Source organism: Ranitomeya variabilis, chromosome 1 (genome assembly GCF_051348905.1).
Source record: "Ranitomeya variabilis isolate aRanVar5 chromosome 1, aRanVar5.hap1, whole genome shotgun sequence".
NCBI classification, from domain to species: domain Eukaryota; kingdom Metazoa; phylum Chordata; class Amphibia; order Anura; family Dendrobatidae; genus Ranitomeya; species Ranitomeya variabilis.
Genome location: NC_135232.1, coordinates 982,250,971 through 982,277,485, shown reverse-complemented (window position 1 = coordinate 982,277,485; position 26,515 = coordinate 982,250,971). Strand labels below are relative to the sequence as shown.

General features: G+C 43.8%; 1 long non-coding RNA gene across 1 annotated transcript in view; it reads right to left on the bottom strand.

Moving 5' to 3' along the window:
* Nucleotides 1–2,314: 2,314 nt before the first annotated feature.
* Nucleotides 2,315–26,515, bottom strand: part of LOC143792933 (uncharacterized) — a 30,789-nt gene continuing 6,588 nt past the window's right edge. Inside the window, exons 2-3 of the long non-coding RNA XR_013220001.1 lie at nt 10,960–11,099; nt 2,315–3,128 (exon numbers count right to left, since the gene is read on the bottom strand). This is a non-coding gene — a long non-coding RNA (uncharacterized LOC143792933). The remainder of the gene's footprint in view (nt 3,129–10,959; nt 11,100–26,515) is intronic.

Sequence of the window (26,515 nt, the reverse complement as noted above, 5' to 3'; positions counted from 1 at the left end):
TCTGCTCTGAGTCCCCCAGCACTGATCCTGTATGCTCCTCCAGTGTGGAGAGGGATGGGCTGAGCCTTTACTTTCTCATACTGTTATCCATAGGGACCCCCAGAGCACTAACCGTCTTTTGCATGTCGGACTGGATGAGGGATCTTAAATCAGTAGAAAAACTAGGGGACTTCTCTGAAATTGTTTATTCTATGCAGTCCTGACATAGCCTCTTTGTCCTTCGCAGTCCTGACATAGCCTCTTTGTCCTTTTGTCTTTTTCAAACTGGTGTCCAAAGAGGGGGCATTCCCTATTTTTCAGCTTAGTCCTGCATTTCCTCGAAACCGCCTACTCTCCCATCCCATTAATAGAGGGGGGAGAAAGAGCGATGAGAAACAGCCAGAGAAAGAAAAAACATACATTAGCGTTCTGTACTTTCTCGTAGATCTCTCACCACTAGGACACTTTAAACGGGTATCGGATCTTGGATGATGTCAGTAATGTCTTGGCTCCTCCTTTCTAGTGGTATGGTGGTCCGCCCATGCGCTGCCCGAGGGACCCCCACTGCTGCTGCTGCGACGCGGCTGCTGGGGTCCCTGCTTCCTCCTGTCATGAGGATGCGGTGGACGCTGTCGACTTTCTGAGGCAAGTCCTGTTGCTCCTGTACTGGCTGCTCTGGTGTGAGAGCTTCGATATTACCATCTGACGACGACCCCTTTACATACCCTCTAGGAGTCGCCCGTCAGCATGCAACATCTGCCCTTTTTTTTTTTTCATTGGTGGTCCATAGAATCTGCCAGGCATGCCTTTGAACTCCGCACAGCTCCTAACACGCGCACACCCGGACCCCCCAATGCCTCTGGAGTCTGGCCTCTATTCATACAGGGAAGGCAGTACACACTTGCCTCCGAGGTGCTGCCGGAACCTCGGCAGCGGCCGCAGAGATCTGATCTACCAAAAATCCACATATCTTTTCACCCAGCCACCGATGTGCTCTGGGTGGCCTGGCATGGCCAAAGAAAAAAGGTGGGCCTCCCCATGATTTGCTCAGGGAGGGCACTTTATTGTGGCCTCTGAAGTGCTACTGGGCGATGGCAGCAGCAGACCCAGATCTGCCAAACCCCAGCATCCTCTTCTATCTTCCTGACTTCATCTTGAGGATTCCCCATCAAAGACAGGAAACCAACTGATGCGGAGAGAGGAGACGCCCTTTTTTATCTTAAAGGTTTCCCGTCTTTGAAGGGCGGATCCCCTCTCTCGTGGTGCAGTCATAGGTGACTGAAAAAATATTGACTTCTGAACTCTTCCTCAGTTAAAACATTAGTATTTTTGTTTCTAAATGATTATGAACTTGTTTTTTTTTGCATTATTTGAGGTCTACAAGCAATGCATTTTTTTTGTTATTTTGACCATTTCTCATTTTCAGAAAATACAAAATTTATTGCTTGGAACTTCAGAGACATGTTGTCAGTAGTTTATAAAATAAAAGAACAATTTAGATTTTACTCAAAAAATATACCTATAAAGAGAAAAATCAGACAAACTGAAAATTTTGCAGTGGTCTCTTAATTTTTGCCAGAGCTGTATTAAAATACTTGGAGGCCTTATGCTGAAGAGGATATGCCCTTGAAATGGGTGTTTCAAAGACAACGACCCTAAACACACCAGTAAACAAGCAAAATCTTGTTTCCAGTCCAACAAAATTGAGATTAGAGAGTGGCCAGCCCGATCCCCAGACATTAAACCGATAGAACACTTGTGGGGTGACATTAAAAATGGCGTTTCTGAGGCAAAGCCAACAAATGCCAAAAAAATTGTGGGATGTAGTCCGAGCATCCTGGACTAAAATAACAGTTGACAGGAGCCAGAATTTGGTTGACTATGCAACAGATGTGAAGCAGTTCTAAAAAAGAATAAAATGTGGATATATAACTAAATATTAGGTTAGTGATTCACAGGAATGCTAAAGCCACAAAAAAGTACATATTGTGAGTTTATAAAGACAAATACAGACATTTTTTTTTTTTTTTTAGAACAGACCAATGTTCATTTCTGTCATTTTCTGTAAAGTAGTTACAAATGATATACATTTCTCTTCATGTTTTGAATTATATAAGAGTGTGCAATGTTCCCATGCATGGAAATAAAAACTGTGTAAAGATTTTGTGATTAACCCATATTTTTTTGAACACACTTATTTTGAACACTACTGTATTTGAAAAAAAAATATATGAATTACTTACCTTAATCATATACAGAAAACCACAAAAAAAATATAGCCCCACCCTCATCAAAAGAAAATAACTGGACACTTTTTTCATAATTAACCAAAATATTTTCAATTTTTTTTAATAGGGATCTTGTCAAAATGAAAAAAAACCAAAAACAAAACATGCCATATGCAACATTAAAAATACAAACGTAGTGGATGAAACAATAGTTTTTGAAAAAACTCAAGATTTGTATATCTTTCGGGACAAGGTTGATCACCAGAATCCCCAAGCCTTATATGAATGCTGCCTGGAGATTGAAGGATATGATGGTCATAACATAAGAGGGCCATAAAAATTCTGCCTAAAATGGTGGCGACCCTTCAAAAACATTGGGGGGAGATTTATACTCCATTGCCCTGTAGTGCTGGATCTGAGGTATGCATCCTCCGGGTTGATGGGGTGGGGACAGGGTAAGGCACATAGGATCTTTGCTGGGATCGCATTCGGCAATTGTCTATTGCCCAAAATATTTCTCCAGGGTCATTGGGGGGAGTGGCGGCCTCAATGATGCTCAAGATCGCAATTTGGGTACGAATTTGGAGATCCTGTGGGACTCGGTATAGATGTGGGACTAAGCTCTTCAAAAAGGTCTCAGGATTTTCATTGGAATTTCTGCTGACGCACTCAAGGACCCGGCTATCTATTTGGGGTCGGCTAGATATTGGAGTACCAGACCCTCCAGAGGAAGCAACTTTTTTTCTACGGGTTCGCCTTCGGTGGACTTTTCGGGGATCCATGGGTGTTGGAAAATTCCCCATCTCTGGTACTTCCACCACTTCTTGCAGAGAGACAAGAGTTTCTGATGATGTATTCAGATTGGATTGTTGGTTATCTATTGGCTCCATTGCAGCCTCTGCAGACAGGATGTCAGATGAACTGTTTAAAAAGATAAATAAATAGTGTAAAAAAAAATAATTTTAACCTCTTCACAACTGGGCCATTTTGTGGTTTCATTTTTTCTCCCCTTTATCCAATAAGAGAAGTATTCAAAGTTTGAATTGATATGCAAATGAGGCTGTATATCTGAAGCCTGTCACCTCATGTCTATTTCCTCCTTTAAATGCAAATTTAACTGCTTAACATGGCAAACGCTATGGTACATTGAAACATCAGAACCAGCCACAAGTGAGTCCATTTTGTAAACTACAGTCCGCAAGGAATTCATCTAGGGATGTAGAGAACATTTTGGAGCATCATAAAAGTTTATAACATTGGCATGTGAAAATGAAAGATGAAATTATTTACCCGTAAAGAGATCTTCCAGAACTCATAACAGCACCACTTGAGAGAGGAGATCCGCCCATCAAGGACAGCATACTACTGAATAAAAGAGCGGAACATCTCCCCTGCATCAGTCACAGGCTACAGAACATGAGAGGACAGCCAAGATAATTATATGCACATACTGTCACCAGACTAACTACAACGCAGTCTAGACTATACACCTAAATCTTTATTAGTGCATACCAAAAACAGTGATGGGGGGGAATATAACGGTGCAGTCATGGGCTCTGGAAAATCCCATTACAGTGACTGGCTCTTCCTCCATTGTTTCGTTACCGACATGTAGTTTATTAAAGACCTCCTAACGTCCAGTGTGTGGATTTTTTCCTCCTTTGGGTTCCTAGGATTAGTACAAAAGGAGGAAAAAAAAAATCTCAACTCCTATGAAATTTCATGGCTTTTGGAAGGCAGGCTGGATCTGGTCTTAAAATAAGCCTATCTCCCAAAATTTGTGTAAATAGAGGATTAACTGAGGAGGCCTGGAAATCACTGACCCTTAAGGCCCCGTCTCACATAGCGAGATCGCTAGCGAGATCGCTGCTGAGTCACAAGTTTTGTGACGCAACAGCGACCTCAGTAGCGATCTCGCTATGTGTGACACGTACCAGCGATCAGGCCCCTGCTGCGAGATCGCTGGTCGTGTCAGAATGGCCTGGACCTTTTTTTGGTCGTTGAGGTCCCGCTGACATCGCTGAATCGGTGTGTGTGACACCGATCCAGCGATGTCTTCACTGGTAACCAGGGTAAACATCGGGTTACTAAGCGCAGGGCCGCGCTTAGTAACCCGATGTTTACCCTGGTTACCAGCGTAAATGTAAAAAAAACAAACACTACATACTCACCATCTGTTGCCCGTCAGGTCTCTTGGCGTCTGCTTCCTGCTCTGACTGACTGCCGTAAAGTGAGAGCACAGCAGTGACGTCACCGCTGCGCTCTGCTCTCACTGTACGGCGGCTCAGTCAGAGCAGGAAGCAGACGCCAAGGGACCTGACGGGCAACAGATGGTGAGTATGTAGTGTTTGTTTTTTTTACATTTACGCTGGTAACCAGGGTAAACATCGGGTTACTAAGCGCGGCCCTGCGCTTAGTAACCCGATGTTTACCCTGGTTACCCGGGTGCTGCAGGGGGACTTCGGCATCGTTGAAGACAGTTTCAACGATGCCGAAGTCGTTCCCCTGATCGTTGGTCGCTGGAGAGAGCTGTCTGTGTGACAGCTCCCCAGCGACCACACAGCGACGCTGCAGCGATCAGCATCGTTGTCTGTATCGCTGCAGCGTCGCTGTGTGAGACGGGGCCTTTAGAGCTGAAGTCTGCGCTACCAGAATTAGTCTTTAAAGGGAACCTGTCACCAGGTTTGAACGATATTCACTAAGAGCACCACCTTTCAGGCCTAATATACAGCATTCTATAATGCTGTATATCTGCCTCCAACCCAACCTGCAAAACAAGAAAAAAAAGTTTTATTATACACACCTGCGGCGCGATACGGTCTGAGGGGTGTCGCTGGTTATGGTCCGGCGCCTCCTTTCTTTTTGCTTTGTGTAACGCATCCCTACGTTATCCACACAGTTTCCCCGGCATCGAGATCCTGCGGAGGCGTACTTACTTGCCATGAGCAGTAGAGAGTAAAGTACTGCAGTGCACAGACGCCAGGAAAGGGGAAAGAGCCCTGGGCGCATGCACACTGCAGTACTGTACTCTACACTAGTCAGGGCAGAGAAAAACACCTGTTCAGAAGTGCAATACCAGGGACACAGCATGGATGATGTAGGCGCACATCATCCACACGAAGCAAGGAGGACAGCATCGCAAGAAGTGAGGCGCTGGACCAGGACCAGCGACACCCCTCGGACTCGACTGTCCCGCAGGTTAGTATAGAAAAAGCTTTTTTTTGCCTTGCAGGTCGGGTTGGGGGCAGATATACAGCACTATAGAATGCTCTATATCAGATCTGAAAGGTGGTTGTGGTATCTCATATCGGTCAAACCTGGTGACAGGTTCCCTTTAAAGTAAGATTTTTAACAGATGACACCTCTAATGGTTAAAAGAAGGGGTTGGTCAATGCCTCCAGCATCAAGTTCAGGTCTCGAGGAGGAATCTTTGGACTATGTATTGGCCTAGACCTATCACATGCTTTAATAAAACTAGTTATCCATCTATTGCCTGCCAAGCTACAGTTATACATTGCTCCTAGGGCTTAGATCTGCACTTTAAGAGTGATAGTAGATAGGCCAAGCTCGTATCCTATTGTTGCTCTAGACAGGATAAATGTAATCAGTATTTCCTCACCCAGAACTAGGTGGGAACTTTTTCGAGGTGCAACCATATAATTTTGTTGTTACTAGTTTCTGAAGAAAATTAGATAAACTTTGAGAAAGCCTCTCTGGATTAACAGTGACCTTCCAAATTCCTGTCTGTGAAATGAAGGCCTGCTGCCTGCGTATACCAGACCACACCTTGGACGAGTAGATCCGGGATCTCTGGTAACATCCATGGATCTGAGATCGACACAAACCTCATTCATGAATACCATGGACTTTTTGCCAGAATGGGGCTATCAGGATTATCCTCGCCTGGTCTTCCCTGATATTCATTAGTACTGCTGGGATCATATTTACCGGAAGAAATGCATAGGCTGGATGGAAGTCCCATGCAATCTGGAAGACATCTACCGCATGAGCCTTTTCCCTGCAATTTAGCGAATGGAATTTTTTTTACTTTCCTGTTCCGCCAATTTGCAAACAAGTCTATACTTCGGAAGCCCCATAGGCCTACTATTTGCTGAAAGACTGTTGGATTTAGGGCCCAGTCCCCTGTCAGTCTATTTCGGCTTAAGCAGTCTGCCCCGTCATATTCTTTTCCTTTTATGTGCAACACTGTTAAAGACAAGAGATACTTTTCTGCCATCTGGAAAATTTCTTACGTTGCTGCCATCAGATGGCTCATATAAGCCACTTTTGTTCATTTCTGACAGGATATGAACATAATGGCTTTGGAGAGATGCGAAGAATTTCTCTATTGTATATTTCACTGCCAGAAGTTCTTTCAAAATGGATGAACTCCTCTTCTCGTGTTCTGACCAAATACCCAAAACTACAGTTTCTCAGATGCGCTCCCCATCCACTTGTGCTTGTGTTGAGGAAAGCCATAAGATCAAATACTTAATTAACCTCAAGACATAAGAGATTGAGAGAAACGACCCATAAAGTGTATTGTTTAACCTTACATAAGCTTGCTCAGATCAAAGTGTGATACTAAAGAAGGCTGCCATTTCCTGTTTCACAACACACCATGTGCTGGTATCCAAGGTCACGCTCAGCCTGATGACCTCATGGATCCGCCCACTGATGACCTCATGGACCAACCCAGTCTGGTGACATCATGGATGCACCCATGGACTAGTTAATTGCCCAACCCACTAACCAATGGAATACATTCGAACACTCCCATTTTAGAGCTAACGAAGCCCCCTTACAGGGGTTATATAAACCTATGTTTGGATTAAATAAAGGTCTTGGAGCTGAGCCATGGATTGTTCAAGGAGAGTTTACATCCGACTAGAGTGAACATTTCTTAGGCTGGGTTCACATTGCGTTAATGCAGTCCGTTAGACGGACTGCGTTACACCGTAGCATATCGCGATGTAACGCAGTCCGTTAACGCTGCCATTAACCCCTATTATCGGGCGCATCGCCAACGCATGCCATAATCGGAATGCGCTAGCGATGTGCCATCATTCAGTGACGGAGTCTCGGACGCGGGCTGCAGTATCTAAGGCTCTGTCACCGCTAGCACAGATGGCGTGTATGCTATAGCCTTAACGCAGCCCGTCAATGCTACGCGTTGAACGGGCTGCTTTAACGCAATGTGAACCTGCCCTAATTCAACCTAACACTTGCATCTGTAATTATGACATTAATAATCTGATATACCCATGGGGCTCCTACTGACAGATTCTCTATGCTTAGCCACCAAAATAGAGCACTGGTTGTCACTGAAGAAAGACTTTAGTTTCCCTTCCAAACACCCTCTGAGCTGTATTTCGCCTATCAGTATCTCTTGATGCAATTGTCTGGTATGCAATTGTGCCCATAGCACTTTTGGGATGCATGATGTCAAGGTCCCCAACAATGGCACTGCCTGAGTGTGATAGTAGGATTGTTTACTGTCGCTTCGAGCGCATTCTCTTCTGGTAGGAGACAAGTCACCCACTGAATTAGCTTTCCTTTTTTTTTTTTTTTTTTTTTAAATCGGTTGTAGCCAACCCAACTCCTCCAAGGTGACTCTGCCCCTTGTTAGCAGTAAGTTGCAGTGTTCTACCGATCTGCCATCCAGCTACCAAAGATGTGCTGTCATTTCCATTATGATTTTCGTAAATACTCTCAAGGCCATGGACTGACAAAGACAAGGCCACGAAATAAAAATGCCTGACCTTTGTGTTCATGAATAGAGCCACCCTTAGGAATTTCTGGTCTCTTACATGGATGGGAACTTGGTAATATGCATCTTTCAGGTCCAGCAGACTCATGTAATAATCTGGAACAGAAGTTTTATAGACTATTTCATTGACTCCATTTTGAAAGGTCGATAATAAAATAAATTTATTCAGACTCTTCAAATTAACATTAGTTCTGAACGTGCCATCTGGCTTCTTTATCAACAAAAGGAAGGATAGAATCCCCTTTCTGTCTTCTTCCACTGGGATCCTTGAGAACCTGGTTTTGAATTAGATTCAAAATTACTTCTTCCAGAGCTAACTTTTAATCCCACGATTCCCGGGAGGATGTTACTGCGAATGTTCAGGGAGGAACACTTAAATTCCAACCTGAGGCCCAATTCCACTATACCTAGAATCCAGTCACTGGATGAAATTCTTGCCAGGCAGGGAGGAAGAGGGGAAGCATTTGCCCTTCCCCAATATAAATCCTTATTTTTTCCTCTTTTGTCTTTCTCCGAAAAGATCTTTATACTCCAGGAGGTTCAAACTGGGAAATCTCTTCTATCACCAGGTTTGTCCAAGATGTCATGCAGAACCTGACCACAAAGATACTCTTTATATTGGACATCCCCCGGCCAACATTTGAGTCATAGCGGGATACTAGTGGCGTTAGAGAGGCCGCCTGACATGGCCGCCAGCCTCTACGAGAAAGGCTGCTGTTCCCTGCATCAAAGGTAGATTGTTCTGAGATAAAAGAGCCTGGCCATTATCCCTTAGTTGATCTTCCAGTTGTTACATACATATCTTAATAGATCTGGCTGTACAGGTCACCAAGATAGCAGGTCTCAGGGCTTCCATTGAGGATTCCCAGGTATGCCTTAGGTATCCATCAGGGTCTTTCACGATACCCATGTCTCCAAGGGGCAAGGTAGATTTTCTTGATGACTTAGCCACTGCTACATCTATCTTTGTAATTTCATCCCACGGCTATCTCATCAAATAGGCACTTTCTCTTTGAAGATGAGGGTAGCGAACCTTTCCTTTAAGTTTTTTCCCATTCTTTTTTAATGTGAGTTGAATGTTCTCATTTATTGGAAATGTATGCTTCTTCTGCTCTAACATCTCCCAAACAATGTACTAATTTGTTTTTTTTTCTGGGGCATCTATGATGCCCATGGTAGTCCTTGCAGCCTTGACCAATCTGTCCATGTCTTCTACAGGCAAGCAAAGTCTACCCCCTGTACCGCCATCGGAGGATGAAAAGATGAATCAGATCCAAATTCACCTTTTGACTTAATTGATTCATTGGAATCAGATGGCATTCTGGTTTTCCTTCTCCACTTCCTATCACTTTCTTTATGGATTAGGGTCTTATGGGAATCTTTAAAGTCTGCCCTATCAACTGATTTTAAATCCATGGCGAAGTTTGGGGATTGCTCACAAATAGTTTTCTGGATATATGCTGAGCAAAGTTTCTTCTGCCATGAGCTAGGTAAAGTATCCCTGCAAAGCGCACTCTCCTTGTTTTTAAGCTTTGCGCTAAATTTCTGAGGTGTTTCCTAATAAACAAGAAAAAGGACCCAATTTCCATTAGGAACTTTCACGAAGATCACGCACAACTCAGTCGTTTAATAAGGGTACCAGATTCGGCGGCTCACAATTGTTCTCCCCTGAAGGCAGTGGATCCACAATCGACTCTGCTTCTCTGGCTGGCCTTACAGTCGCTTCTTCAATAACTCGTGCAACTGCTAATGATGTGCCCACTGACGAGCCGCTGTTGTTGCTGCTCCTCCTTCATAATCACAGTGGAAAGAAGAGCCGAAGCAAAGGCGCTGTATGGTGGGACCAGCCACAGCATCGCATCCCAAATGGACGTCTCATCTGGATCCCAAGGAAGTGGTAACTTCTGGGACACCAATGTGCTTATCAGTGCAAGCCAAGCACATACCTGGAATGACATGGCAGTCAGCAGACACATGTAAAGTCTCTGCTGGTTGTGTCTGCATGAACCCCCACTGGACTTGCGGTGGCGCCTCCAGGAAGAAGTCATGGGCATTACGAGCAAGAAGCCGCTCTTCCAGGCAACAGGGAAGGGCCTGGATAAGCTTCTTCCATTAGTTCCACACCTGAATATTCAGATACATGTTCCCTCAAGGACAGGAAATCGGGGGCAGATCATGCTCAGACTGAGAGCTCGTCGCCGACACATTAATTTTTTTCCCTATTTTCCTTCTGAAAATCTGGGGTGCGTTTTATGGTCGGGTGTGTCTTATAGTCCGAAAAATACGATATATATTGTGATAGGATCTTAAAGATGGAAATATTCCTTTAAGTACCATTTGTCTTTTGTGGTGCTGTCTCATAGATTAGTTTTGTAGTGCAGCAGGACTCAGGGGGATGGCCATTTGGCTTTGGGGCACATGGGTTTCACTGGATTGGTTTTTGGGAGCTATGTCGCTTCTTCATTTATTTTTCAGTTGAAAGACAACAGAGCTGATTAGAGGCTTTTTTTTTTTTTTGAGGGATGAGTTGAAGATTTTATTGATTATAATCACCCAACTATCATGAGGTTCAGTTAAGGTTAAAGTGGTAGCTCCCTCCCTCAAATAATCAAGTAGATTCATCTGTTGCTATTGACAGTGGCATCTAATGGGTTATGCGGCCGAGATTGGTACTACCACCGATGGCAGCTATTGCAGTAATTTGCCAGCTATCATATGCAGCTGTCTCTCGCTGCTTGTGAGCCAGCCTCACCATTGAGTCGTATATGCAAGGTTTTTTCATTAATGCATTGCCCGCTGTGCCGAACATGTATTGCGGATGTAAGGAAGTGTTTAAACACAATTTTAATACGATTTACAGAAATTTGTTATTAAACAAATAAAAATAAAATCTCAATGGTTAATAAAAAAAGGGATGAAAAACAATTGAGAAACAAAAAGGGTTAAATAGCATTAACCTGGGAGGAAAAAAAACAAACTTACTGCTGCAAGTCCATTATATCCAGCAGAAACTGCTGATATATAAATATGTATGGTATGTCTTTTTGGATGACCGTGCACCCGTGAGTTTGGCTATCTGCACTGGTCTTGAAAGATATTCCAATGTCGCTTTACATCGCTCACTGTTAAAAAGAAAAAAAGAAAGTCAGAAAGGTAAATGAGCTCACGGTATATGAGCAAATGTAACGAGACAGGCCAAAATTTGTAAGGTCTCAAATATACTGAGCATAAAGACACAAGGGGTCAGATACATCTGTGCAGATGCAAACATGGGGCTATTATGTACAAAACTCACATTCCAATCACGTGACTAGTGCTGCTAGAAACGTACTGAAGACACTTCCTGGCATCAAGCTTTCTTTTAATTAAAATGTATTAAGCAATGGATCTAAGTCACACAAATGCAAAATTGAAGCAAATTAGCAGCATTGTGGGTTTGCAACTGTGTTTCACAGATCCTCATCGAGTTATATGGCCATTTTTTTTTTCACGGATAAGTGTATACCTCCATGAACTATAGCACTGATACATCAAAACATTTTTGGCCAGAACCTTGGTGTAATTTGCTTGAAAAAGTGGCAAAATTTTGGCACAACTCAAGGGTGTACAAACATTTGGCAACTCTTGATGTTTCTTCTAGCTCTGCCAAAATGGGCGAAATGGGGGACTGGCAACACAGCTCGACTAATTCATGACAACCTGTGATGTTGCCTACACTAGAAATCTTACTACAGTGAATGAAGGCACCTCTTCATGAATCCTTGATTTCCCTACTAACAATTGATAACGTTATCCTATGAACATGCATTGTATATCTCATTATACATAGGTCAAGCGAAACACAGGGTAAACCTTCTATGAGAGATTAGACTAATTGTTATATAAAGGGGATTACTTGATACACTTGCACACAATATATATATCTACTATATAATTGTCTAAGGCTGCTTGTACACATCAGGTTTTTTGTTTCAGGCACAATCCGGCAGTTTTAGAAAAAAACTGATCATTTTTTTTTTTTTTAAACGCCGGATCCGTTTTTTTCCCATAGAGTTGTATTAGCGCCGGATTGTGCCTGAAGGACATGCGTTTCATCCGATTTGTGCCGGATCCGTCCCTTCAGGCTTTTTTGCCGGACACAAAAATCGTCTACTGCAACGTTTTTTCTGTGCGGCGAAAAAGCCTGAAGGGACGTTTGCAGCAATAAACGCATGGCACGGATGTGTTCTTCTCCCTCCCTCTCTGTTACAAATAATAATAATAATAAAAAAAAGGTTATTCTCACCCTCCGACGTGGCGCGGTGTCCTCGGCAGTGCAAGCGGCAGGTTCCGGTGCCAAGGATGCTATGCGAGAAGGACCTGCCATGACGTTACGGTCATGTGACCGCGACGTCATCACAGGTCCTGCGCGAGAAGAACCTGCCATGACGTCACGGTAATGTGACCGCGACGTCATCACAGGTCCTGCGCTCATACTCACCCTGGGACCGGAAGCGGCCGCGTGCACCGTACACAGGCGCCAGGACTTCAACGGCACTTCGGAAGGTGAGTATGTTTATTTTACGTCACTGGGCAATATACTACGTTACTGGGCAATATACTACGTGGGCTGTGCAATATACTACGTGGACATGCATATTCTAGAATACCCGATGCGTTAGAATAGGGCCACCATCTAATATATATATATATATATATACATACACGCACATACAGCACAGACCAAAACTATGAATTAACACATATACTTAAAGGGACACTGTCACCTGAATTTGGAGGGAACAATCTTTAGCCATAGGTTTTCGGGTGTTTGATTCACCCTTTCCTCACCCGCTGGCTGCAATATGGGATTGAAGTTCATTCTCTGTCCTCCGTAGTACATGCCTGCACAAGGCAATCTTGCCTTACGCAGGCGTGTACTATGGAGGACAGAGAATGAACTTCAATCGCATATTGCAGCCAGCATGCAGCCAGCGGGTAAGGAAAGGGTGAATCAAACACCCGAAAACCCCGCCCCTATGGCTAAAGATTGTTCCCTCCAAATTCAGGTGACAGTGTCCCTTTAACAAAAAAGTGTGAAACAACTGATATTATGTCTTATATTCTAGGTTCTTCAAAGTAGCCACCTTTTGCTTTGATGACTGCTTTGCACACTCTTATGCAAATTGCCTCTTCTGAGAAAAAGAGGACTTAAACTCTATAGCGCCACCTGTTGGAAGTAGCGATCCTACAAGTCACAAACAACCCTTTAACGAGTCGTGCAATATGACTTAGGATAAAAGCAAAATCAGTATCTCAATTCGCAGACACGGTGTTTCGGGCTGTTGGCCCTCGTCAGTGCGAAGCATGAGAACTGATTTGGCTAGGTGAGAGGCTCTGGACTGGGGTCTAAGGGGTATCGTTTCTCCTTATGGAGAGTGACACACCATCTCTGGCTTGTCAAGGTAAGGAGGCTTAGCCAAATCAGTTCTCATGCTTCGCACTGACGAGGGCCAACAGCCCGAAACACCGTGTCTGCGAATTGAGATACTGATTTGGCTTTTATCCTAAGTCATATTGCACGACTCGTTAAAGGGTTGATTGTGACTTGTAGGATCGCTACTTCCAACAGGTGGCGCTATAGAGTTTAAGTCCTCTTTTTCTCAGAAGAGGCAATTTGCATATTATATTTCCCAGAGGAGCACTGCACGGCGAATAAGCCTCCTTACCTTGACAAGCCAGAGATGGTATGTCACTCTCCATAAGGAGAAACGATACCCCTTAGACCCCTTGCATACTCTTGGCATTCTCTTGATGAGCTTCAAGAGGTAGTCACCGGGAATGGTCTTCCAACAATCTTGAAGGAGTTCCCAGAGATGCTTAGCACTTGTTGGCCCTTTTGCCTTCAACCTGCGGTCCAGCTCAACCCAAACCATCTCGATTGGATTCAGGTCTGGTGACTGTGGAGGCCAGGTCATCTGGCGTAGCACCCCATCACTCTCCTTCTTGGTCAAATAGCCATTACACAGCCTGGAGGTGTGTTTGGGGTCATTGTCCTGTTGAAAAATAAATGATGGTCCAACTTAACGCAAACCGGATGGAATAGCATGCCGCTGCAAGATGCTGTGGTAGCCATGCTGGTTCAGTATGCCTTCAATTTTGAATAAATCCCCAACAGTGTCACCAACAAAGCACACCCACACCATCACACCTCCTCTTCCATGCTTCACGGTGAGGAACCAGGCATGTAAAGTCCATCCGTTCACCTTTTCTGCGTTGCACAAAGACACGGTGGTTGGAACCAAAGATCTCAAATTTGGACTCATCAGACCAAAGCACAGATTTCCACTGGTCTAATGTCCATTCCTTGTGTTCTTTAGCCCAAACAAGTCTCTGCTGCTTGTTGCCTGTCCTTAGCAGTGGTTTCCTAGCAGCTATTTCACCATGAAGGCCTGCTGCACAAAGTCTCCTCTTAACAGTTGTTGTAGAGATGTGTCTGCTGCTAGAACTCTGTGTGGCATTGACCTGGTCTCTAATCTGAGCTGCTGTTAACCTGCGATTTCTGAGGCTGGTGACTCGGATAAACTTATCCTCAGAAGCAGAGGTGACTCTTGGTCTTCCTTTCCTGGGGGGGTCCTCATGTGAGCCAGTTTCTTTGTAGCGCTTGATGGTTTTTGCCACTGCACTTAGGGACGCTTTTCAAATTTTGCCCAATTTTTCTGACTGACTGACCTTCATTTCTTAAAGTAATGATGGCCTCTCGTTTTTCTTTACTTAGCTGCTTTTTTCTTGCCATAATACAAAACAGTCTATTCAGTAGGACTATCAGCTGTGTATCCACCAGACTTCTGCACAACACAACTAATGGTCCCAACACCATTTATAAGGCAAAAAATCTGACAGGGCACACTTGTGAATTGAAAATCATTCCCGGTGACTACCTTTTGAAGCTCATCAAGAGAATGCCAACAGTGTGCAAAGCAGTCATCAAAGCAAAAGGTGGCTACTTTAAAGAACCTAGAATATAAGACATAATTATAGTTGTTTCACACTTTTTTTGTTAAGTATATAAATCCACATGTATTAATTCATAGTCTTGATGCCTTCAGTGCGGATGTACAACTTTCATAGTCATGGAAATACAGAAAAATCTTTAACCCCTTCCCGACATTTGACGTACTATCCCGTCGAGGTGGGGTGGGCCCGTATGACCGCCGACGGGATAGTACGTCATCATCGATCAGCGGCGCTCACGGGGGGAGCGCGGCCGATCGCGGCCGGGTGTCAGCTGCATATCGCAGCTGACATCCGGCACTATGTGCCAGGAGCGGTCACGGACCGCCCCCGGCACATTAACCCCCGGCACACCGCGATCAAACATGATCGCAGTGTACCGGCGGTATAGGGAAGCATCGCGCAGGGAGGGGGCTCCCTGCGGGCTTCCCTGAGACCCCCGGAGCAACGCGATGTGATCGCGTTGCTCTGAGGGTCTCCTACCTCCCTCCTCGCCGCAGGTCCCGGATCCAAGATGGCCGCGGCATCCGGGTCCTGCAGGGAGGGAGGTGGCTTACCGAGTGTCTGCTCAGAGCAGACACTTGGTAAGCCTGCAGCCCTGCACAGCAGATCGCAGATCTGGCAGAGTGCTGTGCACACTGCCAGATCAATGATCTGTGATGTCCCCCCCTGGGACAAAGTAAAAAAGTAAAAAAAAAATTTTTCCACATGTGTAAAAAAAAAATTAAAAAAAAATTCCTAAATAAATAATAATAAAAAAAATATATTATTCCCATAAATACATTTCTTTATCTAAATAAAAAAAAAAAAACAATAAAAGTACACATATTTAGTATCGCCGCGTCCGTAACGACCCAACCTATAAAACTGCCCCACTAGTTAACCCCTTCAGTAAACACCGTAAGAAAAAAAAAAAAAAAACGAGGCAAAAAACAACGCTTTATTACCATACCGCCGAACAAAAAGTGGAATAACACACGATCAAAAAGACTGATATAAATATCCATGGTACCGCTGAAAACGTCATCTTGTCCCGCAAAAAAAAAGCCGCCATACAGCATCATCAGCAAAAAAATAAAAAAGTTATAGTCCTGAGAATAAAGCGATACCAAAATAATTATTTTTTCTATATTTTAGTTTTTATCGTATAAAAGCGCCAAAACATAAAAAAATGATATAAATGAGATATCGCTGTAATCGTACTGACCCGACGAATAAAACTGCTTTATCAATTTTACCAAACGCGGAACGGTATAAACGCCTCTCCCAAAAGAAATTCATGAATAGCAGGTTTTTGGTCATTCTGCCTCACAAAAATCGGAATAAAAAGCGATCAAAAATGGTCACGTGTCCGAAAATGTTACCAATAAAAACGTCAACTCGTCCCGCAAAAAACAAGACCTCACATGACTCTGTGGAGCAAAATGTGGAAAAATTATAGGTCTCAAAATGTGGAGACGCAAAAACTTTTTTGCTATAAAAAGCGTCGCTGGTTTCACACTTGCGTTTTTGTCTGCAGCGTTTTTTGCACAAAAAACCGCATGCGTTTTTTCCCTATATTTGACATTGAAAACGCATGCGGTTTTTTTGTACGCGTTTGGTCGCGTTTTCAAACGCATGCGGTTTTTTTCTGCATGCGTTCATTTTCAGAAATACAACCTGCAGTATTTTCTTGCGTTTTTAAGCACATGCGTTTGTTTGCGTTAAAAACGCATGCATTTTTATCGAAAAAAAACAGAAAACACACTGAAAAGCCACCCACCACCATCAAGGTGATAAAGGGATCCAAACCCTAACCCTAACTCTACCCCTAACCTCACCCCTAACCGTTTAATGAACATTTTCTGACAGTCATAGTGCCACGTATTTCAGTGCCACGTATTTCAGTGCCACGTATTTCAGTGCCACGTATTTCAGTGCCACGTATTTCTGTGCCACGTATTTCAGTGCCACGTGTTTCAGTGCCACGTATTTCAGTGCCACGTATCACGTATTTCAGTGCCACATATTTTAGTACCACGTATTTCAGTGCCACGTATTTCAGTGCCACGTATTTCAGTGCCACGTGTTTCAGTGCCACGTGTTTCAGTGCCACGTATTTAAGTGCCACGTATCACATATTTCAGTGCCACGTATTTCAGTGCCACGTATTTCAGTGCCACGTATTTCAGTGCCACGTATTTCAGTGCCACGTATTTCAGTGCCACGTATCACATATTTCAGTGCCACGTATTTCAGTGCCACATATTTCAGTGCCACGTATCACGTATTTCAGTGCCACGTGTTTCAGTGCCACGTATTTCAGTGCCACGTATTTCAGTGCCACATATTTCAGTGCCACGTATTTTAGGGCCACGTATTTCAGTGCCACGTGTTTCAGTGCCACGTGTTTCAGTGCCACGTGTTTCAGTGCCACGTGTTTCAGTGCCACGTATTTCAGTGCCACGTATTTCAGTGCCACGTATTTCAGTGCCACGTATTTCAGTGCCACGTATTTCAGTGCCACGTATCACGTATTTCAGTGCCACGTGTTTCAGTGCCACGTATTTAAGTGCCACGTATCACGTATTTCAGTGCCACGTATTTCAGTGCCACGTATTTCAGTGCCACGTATTTCAGTGCCACGTATTTCAGTGCCACGTATTTTAGTGACACGTATTTTAGTGACACGTATTTCAGTCACGTTTAGGGTTAGGGTGAGGGGTAGGGTTAGGGTTAGGGCTAGGGTTGGAGGTAAAGTTAGGGTTAGGGTTTGGATTACATTTACGTTTGGATTAGGGTTGGGATTAGAATTATGGGTGTGTCAGGGCTAGGGGTGTGGTTAGGGTTACCGTTGGGATTAGGGTTAGGGGTGTGTTTGGGTTAGGGTTTCAGGTAGAATTGGGGAGTTTCCACTGTCCAGGCACATCAGGGGCTCTCCAAGCGCGACATGGCGTCCAATCTCAATTCCAGCCAATTCTGCGTTGAAAAAGTAAAACAGTGCTCCTTCCCTTCCGAGCTCTCCCGTGCGCCCAAAAAGGGGTTTACCCCAACATATGTGTTATCAGCGTACTCGGGACAAATTGAACAACAACTTCTGGGGTCCAAGTTCTCTTGTTATCCTTAGGAAAATAAAAATTTGGGGGGCTAAAAATCATTTTTGTGGGAAAAAAAAGATGTTTTATTTTCACGGCTCTGCGTTATAAACTGTAGTGAAACACTTGGGGGTTCAAAGTTCTCACAACACATCTAGATAAGTTCCTTGGGAGGTCTAGTTTCCAATATGGGGTCACTTGTGGGGGGTTTGTACTGTTTGGGTACATCAGGGGCTCTGCAAATGCAACGTGACGCCTGCAGACCAATCCATTTAAGGCTGCATTCCAAATGGCGCTCCTTCCCTTCCGAGCTCTGTCATGCACCCAAACAGTGGTTCCCCCCCACATATGGGGTATCAGCGTACTCAGGACAAATTGGACAACAACTTTTGGGGTCTAATTTATCCTGTTACCCTTGTAAAAATACAAAACTGGGGGCTAAAAAATCATTTTTGTGAAAAAAAAAAAGAATTTTTATTTTCACGGCTTTGCGCTATAAACTTTAGTGAAACACTTGGGGGTTCAAAGTTCTCAAAACACATCTAGATAAGTTCCTTGGGAGGTCTAGTTTCCAATATGGGGTCACTTGTGGGGGGTTTGTACTGTTTGGGTACATCAGGGGCTCTGCAAATGCAACGTGACGGCTGCTGACCAATCCATTTAAGTCTGCATTCCAAATGGCGCTCCTTCCCTTCCGAGCTCTGTCATGCGCCCAAACAGTGGTTCCCCCCCACATATGGGGTATCAGCGTACTCAGGACAAATTGGAAAACAAATTTTGGGGTCCAATTTATTCTGTTACCCTTGTAAAAATACAAAGCTGGGTGCTAAAAAAATCATTTTTGAGAAAAAAAATAAAAATTATTTTCACGGCTCTGCGTTATAATCTGTAGTGAAACACTTGGGGGTTCAAAGCTCTCAAAACACATCTAGATAAGATCCTTAGGGGGTCTACTTTCCAAAATGGTGTCACTTGTAGGGAGTTTCAATGTTTAGGCACATCAGGGGCTCTCCAAACGCAACATGGCGTCCCATCTCAATTCCAGTCAATTTTGCATTGAAAAGTCAAATGGCGCTCCTTCCCTTCCAAGCTCTGCCATGCGCCCAAACAATGGTTTACACCCACATATGGGGTATCAGCGTACTCAGGACAAATTGGCCAACATTTTTTGGGGTCCAATTTCTTCTCTTACCCTTGGGAAAATAAAAAATTGGGGGCGAAAAGATCATTTTTGTGAAAAAATATGATTTTTTATTTTTACGGCTCTGCATTATAAACTTCTGTGAAGCACTTGGTGGGTCAAAGTGCTCACCACACATCTAGATAAGTTCCTTAGGGGGTCTACTTTCCAAAATGGTGTCACTTGTAGGGAGTTTCAATGTTTAGGCACATCAGGGGCTCTCCAAACGCAACATGGCGTCCCATCTCAATTCCAGTCAATTTTGCATTGAAAAGTCAAATGGCGCTCCTTCCCTTCCAAGCTCTGCCATGCGCCCAAACAATGGTTTACACCCACATATGGGGTATCATCGTACTCAGGACAAATTGCACAACATTTTTTGGGGTCCAATTTCTTCTCTTACCCTTGGGAAAATAAAAAATTGGGGGCGAAAAGATCATTTTTGTGAAACAATATGATTTTTTATTTTTACGGCTCTGCATTATAAACTTCTGTGAAGCACTTGGTGGGTCAAAGTGCTCACCACACATCAAGATAAGTTCCTTAGGGGGTCTACTTTCCAAAATGGTGTCACTTGTAGGGGGTTTCAGTGTTTAGGCACATCAGGGGCTCTCCAAACGCAACATGGCGTCCCATCTCAATTCCAGTCAATTTTGCATTGAAAAGTCAAATGGCGCTCCTTTCCTTCCGAGCTCTGCCATACGCCCAAACAGTGGTTTACCCCCACATATGGGGTATCAGCGTACTCAGGACAAATTGTACAACAACTTTGGGGGTCCATTTTCTCCTGTTACCCTTGGTAAAATAAAACAAATTGGAGCTGAAATAAATTTTGTGTGAAAAAAAGTTAAATGTTCATTTTTATTTAAACATTCCAAAAATTCCTGTGAAACACCTGAAGGGTTAATAAACTTCTTGAATGTGGTTTTGAGCACCTTGAGGGGTGCAGTTTTTAGAATGGTGTCACACTTGGGTATTTTCTATCATATAGACCCCTCAAAATGACTTCAAATGAGATGTGGTCCCTAAAAAAAAATGGTGTTGTAAAAATGAGAAATTGCTGGTCAACTTTTAACCCTTATAACTCCGTCACAAAAAAAAATTTTGGTTCCAAAATTGTACTGATGTAAAGTAGACATGTGGGAAATGTTACTTATTAAGTATTTTGCGTGACATATGTCTGTGATTTAAGGGCATAAAAATTCAAAGTTGGAAAATTGCAAAATTTTCAAAATTTTCGCCAAATTTCCATTTTTTTCACAAATAAACGCAAGTTATATCGAATAAATTTTACCACTAACATGAAGTACAATATGTCACGAGAAAACAATGTCAGAATCGCCAAGATCCGTCAAAGCGTTCCAGAGTTATAGCCTCATAAAGGGACAGTGGTCAGAATTGTAAAAATTGGCCCGGTCATTAACGTGCAAACCACCCTTGGGGGTGAAGGGGTTAAATGAGAAGATGTGTCCAAACTTTTGGTCTGTGATTATATATATATATATATATATATTTTTTTTTAGATGGTGGCCCGATTCTAACGCATCGGGTACTCTAGAATATGCATGTCCACGTAGCATATTGCCCAGTCACGTAGTATAATGCTCCATGCAGTTATGGCCCCATATATTGCTCCATGTAGTTATGGCCCCATAGATGCCCCATATAATGATCCATGCAGTTATGGCCCCATATAATGCTCCATGCAGTTATGACCCCATAGATGCCCCATATAATGCTCCATGCAGTTCTTTATGGCCCCATAGACGCTCCATACAGCATTGTGCCACATGTAATGCAGCTGCTGCTGCAATAAAAACAAAAACAAAAAATCACATACTCACCTCTCGTCGCTGCTCCTCAGCATCCCGTCTCTCCGCACTGACTGTTCAGGCAGAGGGCGGCACGCACACTAATACGTCATCGCGCCCTCTGACCTGCAGTCACTGCAAGAGGACAGGAAGACGGAGCGGCGCCCGGCGGATGGAACGCGGACAGGTGAATATGAAATACTCACCTGCTCCTGGCGCTGTCCCATGGTACCGCAGCTTCTTCGCGCCTGTGCGAGAAGGACCTGCCATGATGTCACGGTTACATCACCGTGACGTCATGGCAGGTCCTTCTCGCGCAGGGCCTGTGAGGACGTCGCGGTCACATGACCGTGACGTCATGGCAGGTCCTTCGCGCATACCATCCTTACCACCGAAACCTGCCGGCGGAAGGTGAGTATATAATGATTTTTTTTTTTTTTTCATTATTTTTAAAACATTAGATGTTTTTACTATTGACGCTGCATAGGCAGCATCAATAGTAAAAACTTGGTCTCACAGTGTTAATAGCTGTGGTAACGGAGTGAGTTACCCGCGGCATAACGCGGTCCGTTACCGCCGGCATTAACCCTGTGTGAGCGGTGACTGCGGGGAGTATGGAGCGGGTGCCGGGCACTGACTATAGGGGAGTTGGGAGGGACTAATCGGACTGTTGCAGTCGCTGATTGGTCGCGGCAGCCATGATAGGCAGCTGGCGAGACCAATCAGCGACATGGATTCCATGACAGACAGAGGCCGCGACCAATGAATATCCGTGAGAGAAAGACAGAAGGACAGAGACAGAAGTGACCCTTAGACAATTATATATATATATATATATATATATATATATATATATATATATATATATATATATATATACACACACACACATATGCACGAGGCGATCCAAAAGTGATGATAATCAATACTAAACACAATGAATATGGTCAAATTTTTTTTTATTTTTCTACATAGTCTCCTAACAAGTCTATACATTTAGTCCATCTCTTTTCTAAACTTAGAATTCCCTTCGAAAAAAATTCTTCATCTTGACCCTCAAAAAAATCCCCAACAGCGGTTATCACGTCGCTATTATCGTCAAATTTCTTGCCCTGGAGGTGTTCCTTGAGCCGAGGAAAGAGAAAGAAGTCACTGGGGGCTAGATCTGGCGAATGGGGGGGGGGGGGGTGTTCCACCAGTTCAAAGCCCGCTTCTTGAATGGTAGCCATGGCAACTGCAGCTTTGTGAGCCGGTAAGTTATCTTGGTGAAACAGCACTCCAGCCCGCAGTTTGCCGCGCCTTTTCTCCTTGATAGCATCCCGCAATCTTCTTATTTGTTCTGCGTTTTGGCACCCAACGCGCGGAGACCTTTCTCATATGTAATTCTTTTGCAAGGATTCTTTGAATACTGCCATATGAGATCCCTGTGACCTCAGCTACATGCCTGATAGTCACTCTTCGATCTGCCAATACAACTTCTTCAACTTTTTTCACGTTTTCTTCATTGTGGGACGTGGATGGGCGTCCTTCACGATGTTCATCTTCCGTCGATGTTCTTCCCAGCTTAAATTCCTTGGCCCAGCGTGCAACTGTGGAATATGGAGGAGAAGAGTCCCCCAATGTTTCCACCATGTCGCTGTGTATGTCTTTGGTAGTCATTTTTTTCAAGCAGAGGTATTTGATGACAGCTCTGAGCTCGTTTTTTTCCATTTTGATGTTCACTCCTCGGCAGTTCATATTCAAATGAATGTAGCTCCCGGGAATCGTGGTCTATTTAAGTGATTTTTTTTTCCTGGACTAGTGGGTACCTAAGAGAGAAGAAAACATTTTATTTTAATTTCTGTGTGCAATAGAAATAACCGATTATCATTACTTTTGGATCGCCCCTCGTATATACATATATATATACACATACATATATATATATATTATATATATATACACACACATACACACATATATATATATATATATATATATATATATATATATATATATATATACACACACATACATACATACATACACACATACACATACAGTGGGGCAAAAAAGTATTTAGTCAGTCAGCAATAGTGCAAGTTCCACCACTTAAAAAGATGAGAGGCGTCTGTAATTTACATCATAGGTAGACCTCAACTATGGGAGACAAACTGAGAAAAAAAAATCCAGAAAATCACATTGTCTGTTTTTTTATCATTTTATTTGCATATTATGGTGGAAAATAAGTATTTGGTCAGAAACAAAATTTCATCTCAATACTTTGTAATATATCCTTTGTTGGCAATGACAGAGGTCAAACGTTTTCTGTAAGTCTTCACAAGGTTGCCACACACTGTTGTTGGTATGTTGGCCCATTCCGCCATGCAGATCTCCTCTAGATCAGTGATGTTTTTGGCTTTTCGCTTGGCAACACGGACTTTCAACTCCCTCCAAAGGTTTTCTATAGGGTTGAGATCTGGAGACTGGCTAGGCCACTCCAGGACCTTGAAATGCTTCTTACGAAGCCATTCCTTCGTTGCCCTGGCGGTGTGCTTTGGATCATTGTCATGTTGAAAGACCCAGCCACGTTTCATCTTCAATGCCCTTGCTGATGGAAGGAGGTTTGCACTCAAAATCTCACGATACATGGCCCCATTCATTCTTTCATGAACCCGGATCAGTCGTCCTGGCCCCTTTGCAGAGAAACAGCCCCAAAGCATGATGTTTCCACCACCATGCTTTACAGTAGGTATGGTGTTTGATGGATGCAACTCAGTATTCTTTTTCCTCCAAACACGACAAGTTGTGTTTCTACCAAACAGTTCCAGTTTGGTTTCATCAGACCATAGGACATTCTCCCAAAACTCCTCTGGATCATCCAAATGCTCTCTAGCAAACTTCAGACGGGCCCGGACATGTACTGGCTTAAGCAGTGGGACACGTCTGGCACTGCAGGATCTGAGTCCATGGTGGCCAAGTGTGTTACTTATGGTAGGCCTTGTTACATTGGTCCCAGCTCTCTGCACTTCATTCACTAGGTCCCCCCGCGTGGTTCTGGGATTTTTGCTCACCGTTCTTGTGATCATTCTGACCCCACGGGGTGGGATTTTGCGTGGAGCCCCAGATCGAGGGAGATTATCAGTGGTCTTGAATGTCTTCCATTTTCTAATTATTGCTCCCACTGTTGATTTCTTCACTCCAAGCTGGTTGGCTATTGCAGATTCAGTCTTCCCAGCCTGGTGCAGGGCTACAATTTTGTTTCTGGTGTCCTTTGACAGCTCTTTGGTCTTCACCATAGTGGAGTTTGGAGTCAGACTGTTTGAGGGTGTGCACAGGTGTCTTTTTATACTGATAACAAGTTTAAACAGGTGCCATTACTACAGGTAATGAGTGCAGGAAAGAGGAGACTCTTAAAGAAGAAGTTACAGGTCTGTGAGAGCCAGAAATCTTGATTGTTTGTTTCTGACCAAATACTTATTTTCCACCATAATATGCAAATAAAATGATAAAAAAACAGACAATGTGATTTTCTGGATTTTTTTTTCTCAGTTTGTCTCCCATAGTTGAGGTCTACCTATGATGTAAATTACAGACGCCTCTCATCTTTTTAAGTGGTGGAACTTGCACTATTGCTGACTGACTAAATACTTTTTTGCCCCACTGTATATACACACACACACGTATATACACACACACACACACACACATATACGTACACACATACGTACACACACACATATGTACACACACACACACACAGTGGGTATGTCGGTAGGTAGACCACAACTATGAGAGTATGAAAGTCAAAATGAGAAAACAAATCCAGAAAATCACCTTGTCTGATTTGGCTAGATTTATTTTTCAAATTATGGTGGAAAATAAGTATTTGGTCACTAACAAAAGTTCATCTCAATATTTTGTTATATATCCTTTGTTGGCAATGACAGTGGTCAAACGTTTTCTGTAAGTCTTCACAAGGTTGGTACACACTGTTGGTGGTATGTTGGCCCATTCCTATGCAGATCTCTAGAGCAGTGATGTTTTGGGCCTGTCGCTGGGCAACACAGACTTTCAACTCCCTCCAAAGCTTTTCTATGGGGTTGACATCTGGAGACTGGCTAGGCCACTCCAGGACCTTCATATGCTTCTTAAGAAGCCACTCCTTTGTTGCACTGGAGGTGTGCTTGGGATCATTATCATGCTGAAAGACCCATCCATGTTTCATCTTCAATGCCCTTGCTGAGGGAAGGAGGTTTGCACTCAAAATCTCATGATACATGGCCCCATTCATTCTTTCATGTTTCTACCAAACAGTTCTACTTTGGTTTCATCAGACCATATAACAATCTCTCAATACTCTTCTGGATAATCCAAATGTTCTCTCGCAAACTTTAGACGGGCCCGGACATGTACTGGCTTAAAGGGAACCTGTCACCCGAAAAATCGAAAATGAGCTGCGGCCACCGGCATCAGGGGCTTTTCTACAGCATTCTGTAATGCTGTAGATAAGCCCCCGATGTATCCTGAAAGATAAGGAAAAAGAGGTTATATTATACTGACCCAGGGGCAATCCGGTCCAATGGGCGTTGCGGTCCGATCCAGCGCCTCCTATCTTCATTCAATGACGTCCTCTTCCTTGTCTTCACGCCGCAGCTCCGGCGCAGGCGTACTTCGTCTGCCCTGTTCAGGACAGAGCAAAGTACTGCAGTGCGCAGGCGCCGAGCCTCTCGGACCTTTCCCGGCCGCCTGCACACTGCAGTACTTTGCTCTGCCCTCAACAGTAGATAAGCTCCCGATGTATCCTGAAAGATGAGAAAAAGAGGTTAGATTATACTCACCTGGGGCCCTCAACAGGGCAGCCAAAGTACGCCTGTGCCGGAGCCGTGGCGTGAAGACCAGAAGAGGACGTCATCCTATGAAGATAGGAGGCCCCGTACCGGACCGCCCCGCCCCTGGGTGAGTATAATCTAACCTCTTTTTCTCATCTTTCAGGATACATCGGGGGCTTATCTACAGCATGCTGTAGATAAGCCCCTGATGACGGTGGACTTAGCTCATCTTCGATTTTGGGGGTGACAGGTTCCCTTTAATACAGGTAACTTTCACACCATCTGCACCCTGCAACATAAATCACAGTGCTGATGGTTGCTATGGCAACCTAAGCCTGAGCAATGGCTTCGAGGTCTGCTTGGCCTTGCCATAAACATGGTCCAACAGTCATGTGTCAGTAAAACTGACAGGTCTAATGCTCTGCAATACATATCATACCCCCTGAGGAAGCCAAACACGCGAAATACGCATTGGGGCCAATGACAGGCACATTATGGGTAAACCTATATCTACACTACCCTCTAAAACTTGATGTATATGAAATCTAAATCATGCTCGAGGGAGCCACCTTGTAAAGAAAATAAAATTAGCACTAAATAAAAAAAGGCCCATATCTCTGGGTCTGGATGACTGATTTACAAATAGTAATCAAACTAGAATATTCAGGG